Source organism: Tiliqua scincoides, chromosome 10 (assembly GCF_035046505.1).
Source record: "Tiliqua scincoides isolate rTilSci1 chromosome 10, rTilSci1.hap2, whole genome shotgun sequence".
Lineage (NCBI taxonomy): Eukaryota > Metazoa > Chordata > Lepidosauria > Squamata > Scincidae > Tiliqua > Tiliqua scincoides.
Genome location: NC_089830.1, coordinates 23,541,683 through 23,553,679, shown reverse-complemented (window position 1 = coordinate 23,553,679; position 11,997 = coordinate 23,541,683).

Here is an 11,997-nt window from a genome sequence, read left to right as displayed (position 1 = left end):
CGAGTATATCCTCTTAGCTGAATAGTAGAGATGGTAACAGCTGCTTAGCTTGGGGGGGGGTTAGATCCAGGAGAAGTTCTGGGTCCAGGAAGATGTCTGCCTGTTTTGCCTTTTGTTCTCCCAGAAGAAAAGGCATCAAGGGGGCGGGGAACATGGGCATGGTTCCCATATACATCACTCTGTAGGTCAGGGGCCCATCATGCCATGGGGTGCATTGCAGGGTTTTCCCCACTGCCCTTCACAACCTGGTGCCACCTCTGCTTCTGGTTCACCCTCATCCGATCCCCAACTCTCTCCCTACCCCAGGTCTGAACTTTCGTTCCTTCTCCAGCATCAGAGGATGGCAATGAGAAGGGGTAGGGGGAGAGAGGGGAAGAGAGCTATTATCTGCACATTGGCAATGCCCAACACCCAAATCTCTCCCAGCACTTACATGGGAGCCTTGCCCACTTGGACTCCCAGGAGTCTGCAGCTCCTTGGCCAGGACCATACATGGTCCACCTTGGACACCAGTCCTACCTGTCAACACCTTCTCATGGAAACCAATTTAACAGACTAGGACTCAAACAGGTAAACCTCAGTCTCTCTCCCCTCTTATCTTTCTCTCTTGCATGCAGAGTTTTTTTTTTTTTTTCCCATCATCTACTTTTCCTGACATTTGTGTTTACCTAGCTGGGGTGGGAGATTTGCCCCCAAACTCCTTTAGCTTCTGTCTTCTTCGCCAATCCAGCAAGGACTCCAACTCCTTTTGATTTCAGATCTGGCACCACTCTGGACCCACTCAGAATGTTGCAACTATACAGGTTTAGGACGCTGGTTGTGAGGGAGCAGGAACTACTACAAAGGTTCGATCCTAGCAGGGAGCACTCTGGAGGAAGACTCTGGAGCCGTTCTGATTCTGATCTAGGCCAGACATGTGTGGATCCTGCAAGTTTTGGATTTGACTAGGAGGGAGCCTGCCTGCAGACAGCTAAGGAAATCTGATGAGGTGGCAGCACTAGTCAGGGTTGCAGCTGAGACGTCTGCCTCAAATCTCCCTTAGATTCTGTCCTCTTAACCCAGCTATTTTCAACCATTGTGCTGGTACATTGTTGTGCAGTGCATGGTCTGCCGTGGGAGTTTGAGGAGGGTTGTTTCTTAATAGGGCCTTTAGAGGATGTGAGCCCCCAGCTGGCAGTGTGGTGTGTTACGTGAAAATCTCCTTTTCTCTTCCAAGTTGTGATTTTGTATGTATTATGGACTAAAACTCATGCAGGTAAAACCTCAGAATACACCCTTCCCCCAGTACACTTTTTCCAAGGCCCTGGTAGAAGTCACAAGTTTGCAAAGCTCACGGTGATTACATCCCCTCCTCCAGTCAAAGAATGTCTCCTGATTATGCAAAACAAGCATGCACCTCCGGAGGAAGAAGTCTATTGTTCTATTGTTGTAGCTTTATCACTCTTAAACTCCTTATGCAAACTGCCTCCCTCCCCCAGTCATGGCTTATACCCAGTCATCATGTTCTTGCATGCTCCACGTGTCCTACTGTGTATACTGAGCATCTGCACAGCTCTGGGATACTTCCGGTCATTCTAGGTCATTCTAGGTCAGCCATAACCCTTTAAGAAGAAGCTCTGGCCACATGGTCTCTCTCTCTGGCTGCCCTCCCAAGGGAGTGGTCCTTCCTAGGACTCTTTCCCATCCAACTGCTCCCCGGGACAAGTAAATATATCTTGCGTCTAAAACTCTCTCCCTTCCATCCTACCTATTTCTCCCCTTCTTCCCCCATCTTTAGTTAGCAAACGGGGTTAGGCAGACCAGGGACCCCTAAAATCCTTCCCTACAACCTATCCTTTTCGGATTCCTTATCGGATACACCAAATACATAGCACATGCAGCCATCATAATGCTAGGTACACTGCATCCAAGTACTAGGATTCAAGTAGACATATACTTACCATTTTCCATGTGTATTATGTTTACCTTTGTGTGTTTTTGCAATAAAAATATAATCCTTTGATTGAAAGTTACCTTTCTCCCAGTCTCCTCTTTAAGCTAAACAAGGGATTTCTTTGCTTTACGCTGTCTTGCTATCCAGCCTATGGTCCTAAAGTTTCCAAAAGGGTAATATAATAACTCCCTTAAACATAACAGCCCTTTTTGGTAACAGTGGGCCTTGTCAATTGTAAAAAACAAAACTGATGATGCGCCTTGACAATTTTTGCACCTTCTCCGTGTGCCATGAGATAGAAAAGGTCGAAAATCGCTGTCTTAATCAATCCAGCAGGGACTCCCAAGTCCTTTTTGAGTTCATCTTGGGCTCCACACCTGTCCCGCTAGGACACTTGGAGCCCTGGACAACCGGGGGAAACTGGAAACCCACGTGTGTGTTAGCAGGCTGTGTGCTGGATAGCTGACACTCTCCCCATTACAGTGTACAAGTTGCAGCCACACCTCTCAACTCAGCAAACCCTCCGCACTTCATTGCACTTCTCCATAGGTTTTCTCTTTTCTTCACCTGCTTGCCACAGAGCATGTCAGATCGATGAACCCCTGGGACATTACAGGGGATGTGTCCTCTCACTACTTCTCCTGCAGAGAGTGTGCTCTCTATGTAGGTTTACACAACATGTGAATGCTGCTTTTTACACAATATATATGCAAACATTTTCTGGGATCCCAGGAAATTTCTGGCTCCATTCCTTTGTCTTCCAGGTCCCCTTTTTGACCCCAGCCCCAGGCAAGATGTACATGCCTCACTCTCGTAATAGGGGGGTTGGTGCTTGTGGAGATGCTTGTGGATTTGCCAGTGGAGTTAAAAGGAAGAAAAACTTCTATTTGGAAGTTCAAATCTCATTCACAGCAATACCGTGCCCTTTTCATCTGGTTCAGGGTCAGAGCATGGATGCAAACCAAAAATGGATGAATGTCAAAGCAGAGCCTTGCCTAGCTTGCAGATTTATTTTGGCTGGTGAAAAACGTGGATAACTATGTAACAGATGCAAATGCATGTGAAATCTATATAAACAGAAATAAGAAAGAAAAGAGAAAAAGAGAAAGCGGAAAAATAAAACATATGAATATCATGGAAGTTTGGATGAAATGGGAGGTGGTGGCAGGTGGATGAAATCTGAAACGTGGTTATAATGGAGAAGAGCTGAAAGGGCAAAGTGATGAAAGTCAAGTGGATGAAAGTCAAGGCACTGTCCAAGCTTGGAATTTTAGCTTCTTGTCCTCTATGCGAGCATATGTGTGTGTGTAAGGATCTATACCTGTGTTATTCTGCAGAAGAGATTCTCTTCTAAATCATATATGTGGTGTCAGACTCTTTTTCCAAATGTAAATATTTACTCTGTAGTAGTAAATCTTTATTACGGTCATAAGACCAGCCACATATAAAATGTCAAAATATATAAGCATATATATAGATATACAAAGATATGCAATATATTATGATTAGGTTTAAAACAATAAAACAATTTATCATTATGTTGAAACAGTTCTAAAATACCCAGCAGCAACTTCCAGCCATCTCCCCAGAAACAATTCCATTCTATCTAGCAGACTATACTCTAACTACAGAGGTTCATCCATATTTAAAATCCATTTCCTAATACCCATTGCAGCGGTAAAAAATTTAGCGACACTATATGAAAACATCGGATTGGAATCAGATAATAATACATACATATATTGTTGCTCTGTGCATCCGAAAAGTCGACTAATCAAAGTGGAAATAAGTTCTTCACATATCGTTTTGTAATAAATATACCGCAACAGAACATGTTCAGTTGTTTCTATCTGTTCCATTCCACATGGGCAAAGACAATCTGCCCAGGGGATCCTTTTATACCGTCCCTCCTGCACAGCTGAGGGTAGTGCATTAAGCCGGGCCAAAGTAAACGCCCTTCTATGTCTAGGCTGTTCTAGCTGGACAAAATAAGGTGCTATTGCAACCTTATATAATCTATCTTCACTAAGAAAAAATTCTGGGGCACTACTTAAGTCATATTGTCTCTCATTATCCTCAATGCACTGCTTAATAATTTTATTTGCCTGTTCCATTCCCATGATTAACAAAATCGATCTAGAGAGACCCAACGAAGCAATTTTTTGCTCAATTAACTGGGCCCATTTTGACTTAAAAGTATCTTGCAGAATCAATGGTACAAGACCAGTGGGAAGATAAAACATTCTTAGCCAGTACATGAGAGTTGCAATCCAAATCCTGGCCTCAATTTTAATTTGGCCGGTTTCTAATCTTAATTTTACGTTGGCAACATCTCTGGGAACTCCCAATATTGCTCTCAGGAACTTTGATTGAACACGTTCTAGAGTTACAGTATTAGGAAAGGGGCCCAATTGAGAGCCATATGTTAACTGAGCTACTACTTTAGCATGAAACAATTTTATGGCTGAAGGGATATAATGCCCCCCCTTTGTTCTCATAAATTGTAATATTGCAGCAGAACTTCTCTGAGCATTTAGAGCAACATAATCACCATGCGCTTTCCTAGAGCCATTAGATTGAAAGACAACCTCTAAATATTTAAATTGATGGATCTGATCAATTCTATGCTGATTAATCAACCATGTTCACATTATTGGCCTTTTAGCAAATGACATGATTTTGGTTTTTTGAAAGTTAATTGTCAGATCTTCTTGCTCACAGTATAGAAACAACCTTTGCAATGCTCTTCTAAGCCCAACTGGAGTCCTAGAGATGATTGCTGCGTCATCAGCATACAATAATGTTGTTATGTGTCTTCCTGCAATTTTTGGAGGATGAAAGTTGATATCATTTAACTGGTCCACCATAGAGTTAATAAAAAAATTAAACAAAAGTGGAGCCAGAAGACAACCTTGTTTGACTCCTTTATGGGTTTGGATGGCTTTCGTAAGATGGCCACAAACACTGCATCTTACCTTAAGTGAGGTATTTCTATAGAGAGCCTGAATAAGATAAAGGAGCCGTCTATCACTACTAGAAGCCTCTAGTTTCCTCCATAATTTGACCCTTGATATTGAGTCAAAGGCTGATTTAAGATCTATAAAAGCTACATGTAGAGAAGTTGCTTTATCAGAGGCATATTTTTCAACAAGGAATTGTAATATTAGACAATGGTCAATGGTAGAACGTCCCTCTCTAAAGCCTGCCTGCTCTTCTGCAAGTATCTTATCCTCCTCCAGCCAATCTTTAAATTTCTCATACAAATGCCTGGTATATAGTTTAGAGATAATATTAAGTAAACTAATGGGCCTAAAGTTTGCAGGATCATCTCTATTTCCCTTCTTAAATATGGGAACTATGATAGCAAATCCCCAGTTTTCTGGAATTCTATCAGTTGTATCAATATGCGTAAATAATGATGCTAAGACCGGAGCCCAGAATTCTAAATTATTTTTGACCGCCTCTGGCGGTATCAAATCTTCTCCAGGAGCTTTTCCCGTCTTCATCTGGGCTATTAGACTATGAATTTCAGAAGTTGACACCGGTGGCCATGGTGGAACATCTTCAAGCGTGCTATTCCATCTCAACTGGGCCACATCTGTGTCTTTATATAAGTCTCGAAAATGTTCCTCCCCTATTCCTGGATGGATATAGCAATCTGGGAGTATTGGCTCAGAAGTTGGAGAGATTTTTATCATTCGCCAGAAGAGTGTCAAGTCTTTAGATTTTGCTGCTTGAATCAATTTTTCCCAATTTTCTTTCTGGGCCTCCTTTTTCTTTTGCAGTAGTAACTTTTTATAGGTTTTTTTCTCTCTCAAAAGGGATTGAGCCACTGTCAAATCTGAAGTTAATTTATAGGCTTGGTAGGTACTCTGTAAGACTTTTTTTGCAAATACACATTCCTTGTCAAACCATGGCTTCAAATTAGGGTAGTGACATTGATGGGTCGCTTTTACCTTATCAGTAACAAACTGTTTCAGCTCACAAATCAGCTCCTCATAGATTTCCACCGGATTACTCGAATGCATTATAGACATCCTAATGCTTTGCATGATATCAGATGCAAGTACAGTTTGTAAATTCGAATCCATCTTTGGAGTCCACTTGGCCCGACAGTATGTTTCTCCCTCAGGGAATATCATAAATGGATATTGGTTAACAATTCTTAAATAAGGAAAAGGGGCTTTCATACTCAGTGAGACAGGAAGATGGTCGCTTTGAAATTTTGATGCTACTTCCAAGTTCTCCAATAATGGGATTAAATTTGGCGAGATGATTATATAATCTATTAGGCTCATTCTGGCTCCAGCCAAGTAAGTAAATTCAGCTGGGTAATCATTCCCATATGCACCATTTAAAATATGCAGATTAAGTCTGGTGGTCATTTGATGTAACAGGAACCCAGCATAGTTTGCTTTCTTATCTTTAGATTGCCGATTAAATGGGAGTCCGTTTGAACCTAATGTGGGAGGGTATGCTTTATATTGAGAGTATAGGGCTTGATCGTTAGGGCCTATACGAGCGTTAAAATCTCCTCCTAAAATCACATAAGTATTGGAGTAATTATGAAGTAACTGCGCTACATAGGCTTCAAATTCTGTCCATATTTCCAGAGTCAATGATTTCTTCTTTTGTTGGGGTACATACACATTTATTATCAACAAGTCCCAATGATCAAAATGGACAAGAGTAGCCATTGCATGTTGTTTAAAAGGTGGAAGCATCCTTGTGTTTGCACACAATGATGTGGCAATCAACATACCTAAGCCTCCCTTACATCTTCCACGACCTGCCCCAGAAGTTGCACTTATAGAGTATGAATGAAAACCATTAATTGCCACCTTTTCCTGAATCCAAGTTTCTTGCATCAGTACAATATCCTTAGAAGAGAGATATTCTCTTGATTCAGGGTCCTGGAAAAGTCCAGTCCATCCATTTATATTCCACGAAATGAGGGCAATTTTATTTGTGTGCTGGTCAGATACCCGTCATTGTGCCTCTGAGGAGACACTTATTATCTCCTGGGCATTCCCTTCATTTTCATCCTCCTTCATGGTCAGATCTAAATTCAAACCATCCTGAAAAGCAGGGGGATCTGCTAGATATTTACTCTCTAGCGCATCCGCGTGGGGGGAATCATCACAGGGTTTAGATGGTATTCTGATGTCCTTACATCAGCTTGAGGGATTGAGGAATTTAGATGTACTAATACTGATCCATCTTCATGATCTGGAGTAGCCTGTATTCTTGTTGAGTTATGTAATCCTTCATTTAATCCCTCGATAAAAGTCTGTGAGCCCTGGAACTCCTTCAACCCCCAATGCGGCTCTATAAGGGAAATTTCTCTCATCTCAGTGAGATTATCAGGCTGTTCCAGAGCAAAGAGTAACCTAATTGGAGTTAATGTCTTTAGTTCTGCTTGTGGATCTAAAGTTAATTCCAAATCGAAACAAGAATTCGTTTTTGCTATCAGCTTTTCCTTAGGCAATGAGCAACTCAAAAGGGTTGAGCCTTCTTGGGCAGAGAAATCAAGATCTAAAATCCTCTTATCTTGGAAGGGAACCAGGATTTCCTCATGCACTCTTTTCCTTTTCAGCATTAATAGATCATTCAATTTGTCTCTGAGTTTGGAGAGGTCTGAAAATTCATCCTGTTTCTCAGGAAGAATTCTATCTAATTTACAAGGGCTGTTCACTCGCCATTTATCTTCCTTATCAGGACCAAACTCCCTCGCAGCTGTGCCTGCGGTTGATGTTGGAATGTAGGCATATTTTACTTTTTTAGTTCTGGCAAGGACTTTAACCCCATGCTCTTTGAATACTCTTTGTGGAAATATACCATATCTTCTTAGATGTTGGGATAAATGCAAAGGAATATCTGCTGATCTAAAATCTAAAAGCAGTCTTTTATGATAATTTTGCGAGGGCAAAAAATAAAAATGGATTAACACTGCTGGAGCAATATGTCTATTCATTAATTCTATCAGGGAGGAAAGAATTCTTTTCTTGGTTGTCCAAAGCTGGATGCCTTTTTTGGGAAAACAGATTAAAACTTGCTTTGTTTGCAGTACTCTTTGAACTCTTTCTTGATTACAAGCTGGAGGATGTGGGGCAATGGCGTCCTCCTTTCCTCTTCGATAAACCCGCGTTTGGCTTAAGGCTTCTAATTGCCTTTCCATTTTACTAATTTTCCCCAATAACACTAACAGAGTCTCTGCAGATAAGAAACACATTTCACTCAGACATACTATGAAGCAATTTAGATGTGGGGGAGGAGCATTTATTGCCTTTCGGCTATTTGCGTCCCGTCCTGGAGATTTATTCTCTCTAACATTCTCTGCTTTCAAAATGCTTGCTGATTTGAGATAAGTTGATTTATTTATGTTAGCATTTAGCAGACAGGACTCAGCTTCATGACACGTAGAGCTGTTGTTAGATACTACTATCGGAGTACTCACAGTGTTAGTAGCCCTCTTAGAAGGAAAAAAACTTCTTTTTTCTCTCCTTTTCATCCTCCTCCTCCTCACCGGGACTGATATTGTTTCGTCTTTTCTTCAAGCTCTTCCCCCCATTAGTGCGTATGGAGTCATTTTTTATCTTGTTTATGGCTTCATTTATCTTAACAGAAGCAGGAGCTAAATCTAAACACTGTTGCTCCTCCGCCATCTTGCCCCTCCCTCTACTCTGAACTCTTCTTGCTCAACTCAGGGACTTTCGCAAGAAGATTCTCAGCATCCTTCAGAAAGGTTTTCAGCAAGTAGTATGTGGTGACAAAAGACAGTGCTGCCCCAGATAGAGAGCCTATTATGGGTATGAAATCCAGAACCAATTCTGCTGCAGCGGACAATGAAGATAATGCAAACGTAGTCATGCGATCGATGACAAACTCTGTTTTGATCACTCCAGCCAGTGGGGATTTTTTGACAGCTGACCTCAACTCAGCAACAGGTTTCCCAACCCGCTCCACAAGCCTTTGTAGGGACTCTTCATCCAAGTCAAAGACATGGCAGAACTGTTTCATTGCTTTCACCAGGATGGCAACATCACAAGCTAAAGAGACACCTGGGACAGGAATTGCCCCAATAGCGCATGAAGTAAAAGCCAGTTTCCATATGAGATATTGCATAGCAACCTTTTTCTTTTCCAAGACTTCTACGGAGTAAGCAGGCATGGCCATAATTAAAACTTGTTTCTTGATCTCATCCAGGTCATTCTCGAAGGCCTGTTGTAGAAGGGGCAAATCATACTCCTTCGGATACCAGCTGGATATTAGAAAAAGCTTCGAACGAGAATGTCCTGCTTTCTCCAAATTATAACCCCTTCCCTCCCAGAGCAAAAGACCCTCTCACTGATGATGGATGCGAGTTACAAAAACCTGGCCTAGACGGGGACGGGGTATTCTTCCTGTGTAATGTGTTCTCTTGCCAAAGAACAACATGGCCATCAGGCAATGAGGTGTACATTCAGTTTGATCTTGGTGTTAACCTACCGCAGTGAGTGAGACAGTAGTTTCCCATCTAGTTGTGAAACTGAACTTCACCACGGCCCAGAAAACCTGCTTCATCTGAACTCTAAGGTGACATGAGTTTTTCATGTTCCTATGTCTCACATAACAAAGGAACTTATGACGCTGCCTTACTGTCAAGGTGCCCTCAATCAGGGCATTGAGGGTCCCCAAGTCCTTGCATACGCAGCATGAGCCCAGAATTCCCCCGCATTGGCTGTTTGGGGTGGAGGGAGGGAGGGAAGAAGAAGCTCATATACCTGTCACTGAGCAAGTGTGATATGACAACGGAGAGGTAGGAAGGGGAGAGGCCATAGAGGGCTCTCCAATAAGGAGCTGGATCTGGAAGCGGACTGGAGGCTAGTAAAAGTATTTAAGGAATCAGTTCCCATGACTGTGCTCCAACCACCTGGTGGTTTGCTCCAGGGCTTAGCTCCAACCACCTGGTGCTGTCGCTGAGTTCCTCCACCAAGGTGTCCAGTTTTTACTCCTCTCCCTGAGCTTAGCCCCTGAAAACTGTGTCAGGACCCCAGACCAGGGTCTTTTTAGTGGTGGTGCCCCTGGTGGCTTTTTGGAGCATTGTTGAACCCGGTTGCATTGGCTGTTGCGGGGTGGGAGGGAGGTAAGAGGAAGCTCATATACCTGTCACTGAGCAAGTGTGATATGACAACTGAGAGGCAGGAAGGGGAGAAGCCACAGAGGCCTCTCAAAGTAAGGAGCTGGAGCTGGAAATTGACTGGAGGCCAGTAAAAATCTCGTATTTAAGGAATCAGTTCCCAATGGCTGAGCTTCATTATGGGGCTCCATTAAGGGCTTTGCTTCAGGGCCTCCAAACACCTGGTGCTGCCAGTGAGTGAGTCTTAGTAAGAAACTACTGGATGCAGATGACAGGACTAAGGGCCTAATCCTCTCCAGCTTTCCAGTGCTGATGCAGCAGTACCAATGTGGCATGCACTGTGGTGGGGGTGCAGTCGCTGATGCCTCCTTCAGGCGAGGGAAGGTTTATTTCCTTTCCTTGGGGCTTCAATGTGGCTAAATTGGTGCTGGAAAGTTGGATAGAGTGGGGCCCTAAGACAGGCCAATGAAAGACCATTGGGGAGGAAGTTGTGGAGCAACAAAAAGAAAGAGAGGGAGGGAGGGGGGCAATGAGAGAGGGAAGAAGGTCTCTATCCTGGATTTGCTGGGTTTACTATACAGGTTTTTTCCTGGTTCTTCTGGGGTGAGGGGTTGGGAAAAATTCAGGTAATTTTTGAGCAGCTCCAGGACAAACTCTTGTGCAAGAAGATGAGGGCTCAGGGGGAAAGATGAGAACTTCACTTCGGAACCTACTGAGGAGGAGATCACAATGAAGTGCCCAACCAAGGAGAGAAGGAGACAGTTCTTGAGAAAGGAGCATTTCGTTGGCCTGCAGATGGCACTGACAGCCATGGGTACATTTCTGGCCTCAGTGAACTTTAGTGGAGGGAGATCAAATGAATCTCAAGATCTGATGCGTGCCCTGAGGTTTCCTGCCCTTGAACCACCAGTCTGGGTGGGGTTAACATGGCCAAGGCTGGCACAGCCCCTCCCTGGCTGGAAGGTGAGCCATGGATGGAACAGAAGAGAAGCATCACAAGGTCACACTAGACACCACAATAGTCTAGAAAGTTTGCGTTAAGCTTTGTTGTTTTCATGTTACCCTAACTCTCTAAAGCTGGAATCCTATACACACTTTCCTGGGAGAAAGCCCCATTGAACATATGTCTAATTCTGAGTAGACATGCATTGTTTTGCACTGTGTTTTCCCCTGATTGTCTGTTTGCCTTTTCCACCATTACCTTTTTAATAATACACTCCTACTTTTTATAATGTACTTGCCCGTCCCTTTCTGTCCAGTGCAGAGAGCTGTTCCTCTGTGCCGCTAGTCGACAACACCAGAGTTTCACAATCCTGGTGCAATGCGGCTGTCGATGTACCTGATCACAGTTGGCTTCCTAGCCCACTCTTCTAGTTTATCCATCCCAATTTGGTGGACACCTCCCTATCCAGTGGCAGGGACAGTACACAAATGTGCTTAAAAAGATTTTCAAAGGTGTGTGGGAAGTTCAGCTCCATGGGCTGTGTACTTTGCTCCTAAAGTACCCAAGCAGAGACAAGTGTGGTGCAGTGGTTGGGGTACTGCATGGTCTTGGTTCAAATCCTTGATAAGGCTAACATACCTTTCCAGGATATTGTGTAGATGTGTATGTATAATCTCTCAGCGGCCCCTTCTTGCCTCCACCTACAGGTTTCACTAGCCCGCTCCTCTCACCCACCTCTCTCTGCACCCCATACTGCCCTCCTATCTCTGTCACTCTCTTTTATCCCCTCTACCCATTTTACAGATCTTTGTTCAGTTCCATCTCTTGGATCCAAAAAGACTACAGGTTTCACTGGCTCTCTCCTCTCACCCACCTCTTCCCTCTGCACCCCACAGTGTTTTCCTATATCTGTCACTCTCTTTCTGCCCCCTCTCCCCATTTTACAGATCTTTGTAGAGCTCTGTCTCTTGGTTCCAGAAAAAACTTCTAGAATGGGGGGAA